The sequence below is a fragment of the Ambystoma mexicanum genome, chromosome 14, assembly GCF_040938575.1.
Source record: "Ambystoma mexicanum isolate Mex_15411 chromosome 14, UKY_AmexF1_1, whole genome shotgun sequence".
NCBI classification, from domain to species: Eukaryota; Metazoa; Chordata; class Amphibia; order Caudata; family Ambystomatidae; genus Ambystoma; species Ambystoma mexicanum.
In genome coordinates, this window is record NC_090940.1 from 369,825,521 (window position 1) to 369,835,360 (window position 9,840).

General features: G+C 47.1%; 1 long non-coding RNA gene across 1 annotated transcript; it reads left to right on the forward strand.

Moving 5' to 3' along the window:
- The first annotated feature begins 382 nt into the window (after positions 1 to 382).
- On the forward strand, positions 383 to 5,707 carry LOC138526791 (uncharacterized). The gene is made up of 2 exons (XR_011283733.1): positions 383 to 500; positions 5,288 to 5,707. It is a non-coding gene; the product is annotated as an uncharacterized lncRNA (long non-coding RNA).
- Positions 5,708 to 9,840: the final 4,133 nt, after the last annotated feature.

Here is a 9,840-nt window from a genome sequence, read left to right on the forward strand (position 1 = left end):
GGCAGAAGGAAGCAATACACAGCCCGGATTCCGCCTCCACCGAATTCAAACAGCGATTCATCTCTGTGGCGCGAATAGATGATGAACTTGAACACACCACCCGAGCAAATGATGTAAGCACCATCCATATTACTGGCCGCCATTTTGAGCTGAAATTCTATGACAAGACAGGAGGCTCATATTATGCATTACAATCTTTACTCTGAAACCACAGCAGCAAAGAAAAAACTTTTACAAACAAAAAAGTTTCAACAACAGAACTAGATAAAGTTCAATGTCAATGCATGGGGAACTCCCCAAACCATCATGGAGGATAGGTCATACCCTGCAGGGGACCAATGAGCAGGGACCCTCCTTTATATATGTCCATTACTCTAACGCCAACCCCTCTTTCTTTGCTGCTGACACCACAGAGCTAAGTCACCCCTTTCAGTTGTGTCTTACATTGTTTGTCAGTAGTAGGCTTTATTAGTTTGAATATGACATATATTATTTATATGGTAAATATGTGTTAATTACCTTTTATTATAAAGGAATTTGTGTATTTGATACAATGTATCTGGATAGCCGCGTGCGGCCGTTGGTTTCATTTTGGTGTCTTTCAAAAAGAAAATATGTATTATGCTCATACTTCCTGTTTCAGCTGAAGCAGTGGTACAATGGTTGAATTTCGGACTACAGTCCATGAGGTTGTGAGTTCGAGGGAGCTCTCTAATTTATTTCTTCTTTAAAAATTTCTCGCGCTTGTAAACTCAGGTGTTTCTAGTGCATTAATCAACTCGCTCCCGGCGTGCGCGAGAGCAGTGTTGTTTACACTGTTCCCTCTTCATTTCGCCTGTTTGAATTCGTGCCCCTTGACAGATTTATGGTCACCTGGGGATTCCAGGTGCTGCAGGCTTTGGGTTCGGCCTGCCCCTGTGGCTTATGTTTGTAACAAAAGCCTCTGTTTCAGTACTGAGCCAAGTTAGCTCAAATATAGAGCTGCAGGTCTCCCATGCAGGAAGAACCAGCGCATGTTTATTTGTATATTTTAAGATTAGATATTTTAATTGTTATATTTTAAATAATTGTATTTTACAATGGAGGTATTTGATTGTCACCTTTTTTGCTCAGTTGAGCAGGGATTTCCTAATGGGCATTTGGTCGGTTCATGACTTCTTCAGAAAGATTATAGCACAAACATTTTAATAGTAAAAATGTGGTTTTGTTAAATGTTTGTAATTTCGTATCCCTGGTGACACAACACATTTCCTTACCTTTAGTGCTGGAAAGAAAGAATGGTTACTGATAGACTGTGGGTTTGTTAGGTCAAAGTCTGACCATCCAGCGCAAGAGCCCGATGCACTGCCAGTCTGCAGTTTTATTTTATTTTCTTTGTTTATTTATTCATTTACTTATTTCTTAAGTTATGTGCTTTGCCTTCACTGTAGGTGCCATAAGTTCGGTTTCAGGTTCAGCCTGATTCTATTGCGAGGTTACCCCCTCGTGTACTGCTGATTATCACACCCTGCTCGGGCGAGCAGTTGGAGGTGCACTTGCTCAGTGTATCCTACCTTCAACTTGACAGTTTTCTTTTGTTTGGGTTATCTTCCCTGGAAAGGTGCAGTCACCTGCTCGGTGGCAAGGTTGCCTGGGGTTTCTGCGAGGGGTCCCCTTCTATACGGCTGTGTCCACACCCTGCTAGGGTGAGCAGTTGAGGTACACTTGCTCAGTGTTTCCTCCCTTAAAGTGGGCAACTTGGGTAATTACCTTAACTGGCATGCACCATAACCTGCTCGGTTTCAGGCTCTGCCTGAGTTCTAATGCGAGGTTACCCCCTCGTGTACTGCTGATTATCACGCCCTGCTCGGGCGAGCAGTTGGAGGTGCACTTGCTCAGTGTATTCCTTCCTTAAGGTCGGCAGCTTTGTTTAGGTGCTGCATATGGCTGACGCCATTGTTTGGTCTTGTAGGCGTGCAGTAACCTGCTCGGTTTCAGGCTTCGCCTTGTTCCTACTGCGAGGTGCTCCCTCGTGTACTATTGGTTGCCTCACCCTGCTGGGGTGAGCAGTTGAGGTGCACTTGCTCAGTGTACGATTTGATAAACAATATGTTTAAGTGTTGACTGGAACACATTTGCGTTTTTTCAGAATTGTCAGTGGCCCAGAAAGCTCAGTGAGTATCAGCTTATATAAGGGCCGGGGATTCGGTCCCCTGTGAGGGCGTAACCCCTCTTCTTTGGATATTTTATATATATTTCATATATTATATATTCTTTATTTATTAAGTGCTTTAAAGAAAAGAGTGTGGAAGTGGTTGTAAACAGACCCATATGGGGTTGTACCTTCCTCTCTAACCATCTATCTGGTGTTATCATTCATCTTTTAGTTAGAAAATTCTGTCACCCTTTACCTTAGTTAGTTTCAGGACAACTCAGTCCTTTCCTTAGGTTTTGATTCCAGACCTCAATTGCTCCACCCAATACCAGTGCTGATTAAGCTACAGTATTTTCTCTCAACATGAGGAAGAATAAAGATGATGCGTTATGCCTCTATTGAGGTCTGTAGGGCTTAAGGCTCTCTTTAGTGGGGACGTTTGTTCTCCCCTACTTTTGTCCCATTGGACATTCCTTATTCTTTTGGTTTCTGGTGGAGACAGGGTCAGCTCGAGGGTAACCGTTCAGTTTTTTACATGACAAGTTGAGCAACCATGTTTTACTTGGATGGAGTGTTTGGAAACACTTGATGGTATCAGTTAGACGAGTTGCCAAATAATAACTTGCTGGCGCCTGCCTCATGTTTTTCCTCCCAAAGCTTGGCCTATGGTTCAGCTAACCGTCTAACAGTGTGTTGCAACTTCTCCTCTGCTCGAGGAGTACACGGAGGCTTCTGTACCCTCATGAGCGTTGCTTAACCTCTTTAGAGTGCTGTTTTCATATCCGTGCTGACCATTCTGATACAGGTTCCTAATTTTGGAAAGGTCTACATCAGTCTTTTATCCTGCTGAGATCGATAAGTGAACACCTCACACCACACAACGCTCGTAGTAGTGTTAAGCACCACTCATATACCTGAGGGTTCGTAGTACTGTATAAGTACTGTTTTGCTATGGACAATGTGCTTAGTTTTTTCCTTCCCCTGATTCCCTTAGTGGCCACTCAGCCTCACATGAATACAGTGACTCAGACCTCAGGGTTTGAGGGGACAGTGGTCCCAGATTTCTTCTCAACCTTGCATTTACAGGGCATTGATAATTATCCAGAGTTCTTTCCCCCTCATTCCCCTTCCTGCCATCCTTGGGGGAGATTGCATCATAATATTACGCCTCTGGGAGTATCCAATGGTTTCAGTTTTCCTGCCATCCTTGGGGGAGATTGCATCATAATATTACACCTCTGGGAGTATCCAATGGTTTCAGTTTTTTCCTTTTTACAGGAGTTCTGGCGGGTGACCAGTGCAGACTCGCACTGAGCATTTCCCTCCCGTCTGTTACTTTCCTTTGTGCTAATCTCTGGTATTTCAATAAGTTAACTGGAGTCTGTCCAGTCAGGGGATTGGTTAGAGGCGCTAGTGGGTATTTATTTCTCTTAACGGTGTAAAGCGGGGCTTTAATGTGGTCCTCAGGGTAGTTTTCTTTCTGGATTGCAAGGTTTTTCCTTTGGATAAGTGGGGGAGGTTTCTCCTCTTTTGGGAAGGCTCAATATCCCTTGGTGGGATAGAGGGGTCTGGGAGTGATACTATCCCCCATCCATGTTATGACCCTCTATCACGATGCGTTCCAGAGTCTATACATTAACTTTCAGACGGTGTCTGCCGCTACGATTACCAGAGTGCTGGGATATATATTTGGTTGATGACTTGATTATCATAGTCACCTGCATGGCAGGTGGACCTTTGGGGTTTTCACAAGAGTTTGTTTGCAGTAAGGTGCCAGCTCAGGGTGCTGTGAGCTTCAAAGATCTGCAAATTGGCTGAAATATAGGTTGGACCTCTTCTGGTGTACACCTTCAGTTTAACCATTTAGTGATCAGTTCTTTGCAGTTTAGAGTCTTGCTAAGATTTTGGAAATTTGGTGTCCTCCTTCGGTTACTTTTGATCCGCTAGGGGATTTATCACCAGGGAGGAGGGATCAAGGTTCAAGCACCGGGCATACCTACAAAGGAGTTTAGATATCACTATAATGGTAGTGATTGGATGTCGGATACATTTTTTCTTCTTGCCAAGTTTGGCCTCTTAAGGATCAGGTTTATAATATCTGCCTTTTGTCATGGTAGCAGAGTCCTTCTTCAAGAGTTCGGGAGGTCTGAGGGTCTCCGTGTTGGCGGTTTGACGGGTTTAGCTTCTCAGGTGGGGCCCTCTCTTCCATTCTGCTTCTGCCTCCAGAAGACTTCCCTCCTTAGTATACACATATGTCTGAAGACAATTGTAGATTAATTCTATTGCTTTTCAGCTCCGCTCAGGATGGATTGTCCTATTACAAAATTTATAAAAATGATTTTTTACTCCCATTTTACCCTTTTGAAGATTTGTCTTTCCCTCTTGGTTCCCCAGTGTAGTTCTGTGACATGCCCTGTTTCTAATGCGATATCTTCCTTTAATGCATGGGATGGAACCTATAAGACTTTCACCCCTATGGGGTACTTTTCTTTATCTCCAGGAGAGCTAGGTGTTTGTTTTCATTGGTTTGCTTTCTAGGTCCCCAAAAATGTTACGAATTTAAGTGTTTTGAATATTTGATTGAACAACATAGGTGTTTATTTCAGATGGTTTTGTCCTAACCTATTAGTATAGGAAAACTTTGTTCAATGTTTTCCCCTCTTTTAACCAGTTGGTTTTGGTGGCCTGTAAGGAACGCTGGATTTGGCACATTCCTGTTTTTCTTGCAGTGGATGTGACTTTGCCTTATAAGACAGCTTTTCGGGCAACCTAGTCTTGGGCAATTCTCTGATTGGTCAACAGATTGATTTAATGAAAGCATTTAAAAAATGTTACCTTTCCTTTAATTTTATTATATTATCTATTATATTGGATCATTTTGTACTTACTAATGAGATGCAAGAGCTTTGAACTTGCATAATATGAGCCTCCTGTCTTGTCATAGAATGACTAATCCCCCACACTAACGTGAGATGGGGGTTTAGATTCTATTAAAGACAAGGAGGCGATTATTATCCCTCCCACCCACCCTGGATATGATATGATATGATATGACAATTGTGATACGCATGTACACAGGTGGTTCAAGTGAGAACATTCTTTGGTTTGTTTTTCTTCCCAACCACCCACCCTTCTTGCTTGTTGTTCTTACAGGTACGAGTTGAGGTTCTGCTCAGGAGTGTGGATCGCAGTTACAAGTTCTGGAGTGCGTGATTTCGGGTGAGAAGTCCTATCCAGAAGAACTTCTTCATTGCTTCAGGCTGCGGAAAGGTTGAGATCTCCGGTTTCGCTGGATCCTTTATCTCTGCGCTACGCAGTTCAACCGTTCCATTGGGCGTCTGGTGCAAGTCAGCTGCAGAAAGAGGGGTTGGCGTTAGAGTAATGGACATATATAAAGGAGGGTCCCTGCTCATTGGTCCCCTGCAGGGTATGACCTATCCTCCATGATGGTTTGGGGAGTTCCCCATGCATTGACATTGAACTTTATCTAGTTCTGTTGTTGAAACTTTTTTGTTTGTAAAAGTTTTTTCTTTGCTGCTGTGGTTTCAGAGTAAAGATTGTAATGCATAATAATCGCCTCCTTGTCTTTAATAGAATCTAAACCCCCATCTCACGTTAGTGTGGGGGATTAGTCATTGTACCTGCATCCGTGCCGGAAATAAAGAGACAAACTGCTCTATGCATCACATAACGCTTGCAGGCCATTGTGTGATTGATGGAGCAGTGTCTGCCACCCGCGGCCGCTTCTGTTTAAAATAGAAATAAATATTTTAATTTTCAACATTTTTATTCTTTTTTTAAATATAGGGGTCGCAAGGGGGGACGTCCCTGATTCCTCTTCGATTCTTTTCGCCAAGCTTTTCGGGTAATGTGCATAATGATGGTCCATTGATCTGTGGCTCTGAATCGCAGGTGGTATTTCCGGGAGGATGAACAGGCGTCTGCAGGAACAGGAAGGTGGATTTCGTTTGTCCCGGCAAGGATCCCGCTCAGGGGCGTAGGAGACCCATACAATCTGGGGGGGGGGGCTGGTGACACCTTGGGCGTTTCTTTTTTTATTTATTTATTAACACACAGTGCCAAGCCATTTAGCCACCCCTTAATCTTGTAGGGGCGACGAGGAGGGTGAGTGGGTTAGGCAGGGGGGAACATTTATTCTCATTGATAGTTGGGAACATGCTTACGGAATTGGTAGGAACTGTTGCACTCCGCCTGCATCTTTAGCCCTCTTCGGCGAATATAAAACAAGATCTTCGGTTTCACAGCAAAGTCTCTTTTAGCAAGGGCTGACAGATCTCCATGTTTCCTAAAAAGCCTTTCCGCCTGGTGGCTAGCTCAGCCGGTCCAGTGCCTGTCCAAAGCTTCTTAGGCTGCATGTTTAAATCCCAACATTATTTACAGACTCACTCACCCCTTTAATCTTTATGAGACTGATAAAAGCGAGTAGTGTCGGGTAATCAAAATAACCCATTCTGTTCTTTTTCTCACGTGTTTCTCGCACACTGCATTATTTCCCATAACCCGAGAGCTACACATTGTAACTAGGAACATTGCATTTCAAAGCCACATTTCTGTTGACAGTTGTTGCCCGGCACTCATGGGTTAAAGAGTGCTGCCCCCACCGTTGTGGGGGCGGGGTTAGTGACACGGCGGGAGGAGGAAAGGTAAAGGGGATTATGGGAAAAGGCGCGCATAGCGCCAGTTAGAGTGGAGATACGGGGAATAAAGAACGTGTGATCCACCCTCCGTGTGTGCGCGTCCTCCTTTGGCCCGGCCTCTCCGAGGCAACACTGGCGACGAGGCTTCTCCTCACGCGCCCACGGAGTCCTCCACAGCGCTCCGCTGCTCCTCCTTTGGCTCTCCGCCACCCGACGCGCTGCGAGCGCACATAAATCAATCCGTTGGCAGGCCGCCAACGTCCTCGGCCGGAACGCCCTGGGCCTCCTCCTCTGGCAGTCCGCCAACGCTTCTCGCCCTGAACGACGGGGCCTCCTCCTCCTCCTGCATTCCGGCAGCCCACACAAGTGGAAGCCCTCTTCCTCCTCGCAGTACTTCACCAGCACGGCCTCCTCCTCCTCCTGCATTCCGGCGGCCCACACAAGTGAAGCCCTCTTCCTCCTCGCAGTACTCCACCAGCACGTCCTAATTTGCCTCCAGGCCTCATCCTTTCATTTTACAGACATCCTTTCCTCCTCGACTCCTCCGGAAAGTCAAGAAACTCGTAGGTAAATCAAAGGAGCCCGCAGGACCACCACACGCCTCCGGCACAGCGCAACACAGTGCAGGGAAGTGCTCTGGACACCTGTTGTGACACCCTACCTGCCGTAGGCCGGTGAGTCCGCTATCCAACTACAGCACCAAAAATATATTGTATCCGGCACCATGAGCACGCCAGCCTCCGCGTCAGGGTCCAATCCAGGATCGCCTACGCCGGCTCACGTAGTGCAGCCGATTCAACTGCGACTACCACCCCCTTTCACCATGACCCCACAAGCCACGAAAGGACCCAGATGGACTGACTGGATGGAAGACTTCCAGCATTACGTCAGGGGATCTGGGGATGGAAATTCCCCCAACATCAGAGACATCTTCCTTAATCTGGTAGGGGGTGAGATAAAGACGGTGGTCAAGACGATTCCTGCAGCTGAACAGAACACCTTCAAGGACCTAATAAAAGCCCTAGACAAACTTCTCATCATAGAAGTCAATCGCGACTACGAACGCTACCTGTTCAACAAGTGCACCCAAATGCCACAGGAAACAGTTGATGAATTCATAACCCGCCTAAGAGTAAAGGGTGCAAATTGTCAATTCGACGCATTCTCTCTGGAAGAAGCCATAAGACTAAGGGTCATTGAAGGTTGCCTATCCCCTGCCCTCAAGAAACAGCTCTTGAAGAAACCCCTCTCCATCCAGGAAGTGAGCGAGCTCGCTCGCATACATGAGAGGGTTGATGCTCAAGCCACATCCATGGCCAGCCCGAACAACCCCAAACACGACGCTGCGGAACTGATCGCAACCATACAACCATCTCGTCCAGGCGACAGGGGGCCACAGCCATACAGACCTCAAAACGTCCAAACACCCCGCCTACAGAGACAATGTTATCGCTGTGGGATGTCTTTTCCGCACGCGGGATCGTGCCCTGCTCTGTCTCAACGATGCACAAACTGCGGAAGAGAAGGCCACTTCCACTCGGTGTGCAGGGAAGGCGTACCATTTCCTCCCGCGAGACCCCAAACGCCAGTCAGGACGTTTGTCCGCCCGCCACCTCCCAGACACTTTCAACCCCGATATTACCAACAAAGCCAAGGACAAAGGCGATACGTCAGAGCAATTGACGAATACCACATGCCGGGATTCCCACCTCAGCCAGAGCAGACTGATCGGACCAAATACTTCACTGATGAATATGACCATCCGCCAGAAGAATATGGGCCTGAACCTCTCTACCAGGAGATGCAGGGAACTGCATATGATATGCCATATGACTCATACGACCACGATGAGTTCGTCAACCTCATACTCGACACTGAAGAGGCCAGAGAAGCCCCGAAAATCCCCATCAAAATGGGGAATAGACAATTCCAATTCATGATTGACTCAGGTGCTACCGTCAACATTATGGGCGAACAGGACTATGCCATGATACCGAACCCACCTGCACTTCAACAGTCCCGCTCAAGGATATTTCAGTGGGGTGCCACCACCCCCTACCGACAGTAGGATGCTTCACACAACGTTTTCTCCTGAATGGCCGGAAAGTAGACACAACAGTACACATCATCCGGTCACTTGCTAGAAGCCGATGCCTGCTCAGCTACCACACGGCATCCCGTTTGGGGTTAATAGAAATACACGTGAAGGCGGGAGACTCCATCACTGCGACCTCCGAAGACATGAACGCGAAAGATACAGTTGGCGCCATCGCATGCTACCAGATGCAGAACCTGGTCACACAGGCCGACATCACAAGAGACTTCCCCAACCTCTGCAGAGGGCTGGGCAAACTCAAGGCCCCCCCCATCCGACTACACATTGACACTTCAGTGAGGCCAGTACCGCAACACCCCCGGAGAGTGGGTTTCCACCTACAAGCGGCAGTATCAGACGCACTCCAACAACTATTGTCCGATGGCATCATTGAACCAGCCACGGGCCCGACTCCATGGGTCTCCCCACTCGTGGTGGTACCAAAAGAAGGAGGAAAGATCCGTTTGTGTGTAGACATGAGGGTAGCAAACACTGCCATTCAGCGCGAGAGGCACCCGGGCCCTTGCATCGAGGACATGATCGTACAACTGAACAATGCCCAGATGTTCTCCAAACTCGACCTCAACCAGGGATACCACCAGCTGGAGCTGCACCCGGAATCCAGACCCATCACGACATTCGCGACCCATGATGGCCTATACAGATATCGGCGTCTAAATTTCGGCATCTCATCAGCCGCGGAAATCTTCCAAGGGGCCATTCGGCAGGTGATCAGACCAATCAAAGGCACACTGAACTACAGTGATGACATCCTTGTTTTCGGTTCGTCGAAAGAGAATCACGACAAAGCCCTGCTTGCTACATGCGCAGCACTCCAAGAAGCAGGCCTCACCCTCAATACTGCAAAATGCCGGTTCAGCAGGACCAAGCTCAAATTCTTTGGACACATCTTTTCCAGCGAGGGGATGCTGCCGGATCCTGATAAGGTCGAC